Consider the following 4,272-nt stretch of genomic DNA (forward strand, 5'->3'; position numbering starts at 1 on the left):
GGACCACCCACTTCTTTCTCATTTAGAGTTTCTCAGGTCCATGGAGTCGACTTGGCGATACCAGCCTTCTCCATGTTACACTTTCACTCGTTTCCCATTACCTTTGAATATGTTGGTTCCGTCATCATTAGATAACTTGACTGCGCCATGTGAGAATACCTTTTTGACTATGAATGGTTCGAACCAACGGGACTTTAATTTCCCAGGAAGAGCCGTAGTCGTGAGTTAAATAGTAAGACCTTCTACCCGACTTGGAGGTTCTTGCCGCATATGTGTTTGTCGTGCTAGTGCTTTGCGCGCTCCTTGTATATCTTTGCTTTCTCATATGCGTTAATTCTCTATTCCTCCAGCTCGACCAATTGAAGTTTTCTCGCTTCTCCTGCTGACTTTAAGTCAAATTTTAGCTTCTTCACCACCCATAGCACTTTGTGTTCCAGCTCCAGTGGTAAATGAAATGCTTTACCAAATACCAATGCATACGGGGACATACCTATGGGTGTCTTATATACAGTCCGGTATGGCCACAATGCATCATCGAGCTTTGTTGCCTAATCCTTTCGCGAAGGCTTTACCACCTTCTCAAGTATCAGCTTGATCTCCCGGTTAGACACTTCGACCTGACCATTCATCTGCGGATGGTATGTAATAGCCACTTTATGGAGGATATTATATTTGCACAGCAATTCTTTAACAGTGTGATTGACAAAGTGGGAGCCTTCGTCACTTATTATGGCACATGGAGTGCCAAAACGAGTGAAATATTTTTCTTTAGGAATTTAGAGACTTTCGCCGCATCGGTTGCGGTGCATGCCATTGCTTCTACCCATTTGGATACGTAGTCGACAGCTAACAAAATATAATTTTGACCATTCAATGGTGGGAATGATCCCATGAAATCAATGCCCCAAACGTCAAACAACTCTAGTTCCAAAATGGTGTTTATAGGCATCGCATGTTCCCATGAAACATAACCTATGTGCTGGCACCAGTCACAATTCATCACATAGTCTTTGGCATCCTTGAATAATGTTGGCCAATTGTACCCACTTTGTAAGACTTTTGCTGTGGTGCACTGCCCTAAAAAATGTCCACCATATGGTGAATCATGACATTGCGATAATATGCGTTGATGAGCAGTATCCAGTACACATAGTTGCATAATCTAGTCTGACCCTCTCTTATACAAATTCGGCTCATCCCAATAATAATATTTGCATTCATGTTTGGGCCTCTTCTTTTGGTGGTCGGTATATTCTTCGGGAAATTGATCGCAAACCAGATAGTTGACTATGTCTACGTACCATGGCAATTCTTCAATCTGAAATAGCTGCTCATCTGGAAACACTGCGCTTACCTCTAACTCATTGCAGTCAACCTCAGGATTTTCTAATTTTCATAAATGATCCATCACTTAGTTCTCCGTCCCTTGGCGTTCAATTATTTCCATATTAAATTCTTGGAGGAGGAGAACCCATCTAATGAACCTCGGCTTCGCGTCCTTCTTTGTCATAAGATATTTTATCGCCTAGTGGTCAGTATGGTTGAGTACTTTTGTTCCTAGTAGATATGCTCTGAATTTCTCTAACGCAAATATTACCACAAGTAGATTGTAAGTGCATAATGTGATGCTTCTATTTTAGGCATACGCACTACGATATATGATGCATGATACAAGTCCATGTCCCCGGCAACGGCGCCATAAACTTGTTGCGCATAGAATGATGTTGTGCAATGTGATGATGCAATGATATACGATACTACTTCTAGATGTATGCGTTATTAATGAAATACTATTAGTATGTTATGCATTGTCACAAGTTTCCTTGCACTAAAACCAAGTATAATTCCACCGCAAGTTTCTCGGAGTGATCAGAGGTCGAACACAGGGATTGCATAGTTAGTGTGTTACGTTCGTGATATATGTGATCGGGGGTTTTTCAATTAATAAAAGTTATGTTTATACAGGTATTTAAATTGTGACGAAGTAAAATTATGCGGTAAAGTAAAGTTGCGGCAATAAAATAAAGTGCGATAAAAGTAAACCTAGGATATTATGATACAAGATACAGGATACTGATACATGATACTAAGATTGAGACTGAATGTGAAGATTACACAAAGGTTCGTGTTATGCGGTGGCAAGACTTTATGTATGGAACAAAAATAGAAAGGATAATTAATATAAACATCGTAAGTTCAGTAATTGCGTTAAAGATTTAACTACGGTTCCCTTGGCGTACACCTCTCGGTGATCGACCACGTTTCCACATCTCTATGGTGAAACAAGGATAAACGTAAGGAACGCAAGGTTTCTTCCATCTCTGGAAGTACTTCTCGCTTTAGTTAACACATTCTTCTAACCTTCTTTCGAAAGACAGAATGGCATCTTCACTTCTGCTCTCACAGGTGAAGATGTCGTCTAGCATGCTTTAGCTAAACATATTTATTTCTTTAGCACAGATTAATTTACTTGCTTAATTCATTCTAATTACCAAGGGATTAAGAAAACATCATGAAGAAAGCGATTAATGGAGGAATAGAAATAGATAGAAAGATGGAGATGAAAATGATCATGACATTCAATACTAATATTTAGCATCTGATACATGGTGTGAATGATAGAGATTAAGAAGATGAATACAATTGATGATTGATAACTTGTAGAAATATAAGTTATTTATGCTGCTTTATTTAGATATTGCAACCAAAAGAGAGGAAAGTTGCGTCAATTGTATGGAAATTAGCTAAGAAATACAATAATTATAAATTGTCGTCAATACACCCTCTAACACCATTGCGATGGTAGAAAAGAATATTTCAAGTCTGTTTTGCAGGAAATCCAGTTACCGTATGCGCTCATGGCACAAGAGAGAAAGATTAATGCATCTACGTCGCATTGCACCAATCATTCAAGAATGAATAGACAATCAACGCAATGACGGCGCATGCGACAATCGATCCAGAGCTAAACTTGAACTGCAAGCGGTAATAAAAACAACACCGCATGCGGGCACACGATCGAAAGATGCAAATGAGAAACGAAATCACGGAGAATTTTGACACATGTACAACTAACCGTTGTGCATTTTTGACGAACTGATTGCTTAACAGAAGAAATATAACAATAAAGTGGGGACCACAAGTCAGAGAGTCAGAGTATTCATCTATAAATACCCTCAAAGAATTCACTGAAATAGATACTTGATACGGGGGATAATTGTTACGAGGCTATTGAGAGAAAGGCTGATCTGAGTGCTGATCGGAGAAGATCCGGGAAGAAAAAAGACAAGGCCGAGAGGGGAGTCTCTGGGAAAATCATTCCAAATCCGTACCGTGAAGCTCTGTACCTAGATCAACTCTACCGGTTTAGCAAGCCTAAGAGGGAAGCTCATCCTTCCATTCACTCCATCTATGCCGGGAAGCAACCTCTCCATCCAGATCGGTGTCAAGACATTGGCACTCTTCTGTATCTGTTTCTAACTCTTATTCATCAATTGTATTTCATCTTCTTAGTCTAAATCATTCGCAACCATGTATCAGACGCTTGATTTTATAATTAAATGTCATGATCACTTTCATTTCCACTTTTCTGTCTATTTCCGTTCTTCCATTAATCACTTTCTCCACGATGTTTTCTTAATCCCGTGGTGATTAATATGAATTAAACAAGTAACTGAATATGTGCTAAAGAAATAAAGATGTTTAGCTAAAGCATGCTAGACGGCATCTTCATCTGTGAGAGCAGAAGTGAAGATGCCATTTTAATTTGTCGAGAGAAGGTTAGAAGAATGCGATAAGTAAAGCAAGAAGTACTTCTAGTGATGGAAGCAACCTTGCGTTCACCACATTCATCCTTGTTTCACCACAGAGATGTGGGAAACACGACTGATCACCAGAGGTGTACGCCAAGGGAAAGCGGAACCGTACTTATATCTTTAACGCAATTAAGAAACTTGCGTTGTTTATATTAATTATCCTCTCTCTTTCTGTTTCGCACACAAGCCTTGCCACCGCATAACACGATCTTTGTATAATCTTCGCAGTCAGTCTCAACCTTGGTATCTTGTATCATGTAATCTGTATCTTGTATCATCCCAGCTTAGGTTTATTTTATCTAACTTTACTTTTATCGCAATTTACTTTATTATCGCATTTTTATCACTTATCTTTATTTTACTGCACAATTTACTTTATTGCATGTACGAACCACACTTTTATTAAATTTAAAACCTTCGGTCGCATATATCACAAATATAATGCAATCAACTAAAA

Source organism: Benincasa hispida, unplaced genomic scaffold, assembly GCF_009727055.1.
Source record: "Benincasa hispida cultivar B227 unplaced genomic scaffold, ASM972705v1 Contig591, whole genome shotgun sequence".
Taxonomy (NCBI): Eukaryota; Viridiplantae; Streptophyta; class Magnoliopsida; order Cucurbitales; family Cucurbitaceae; genus Benincasa; species Benincasa hispida.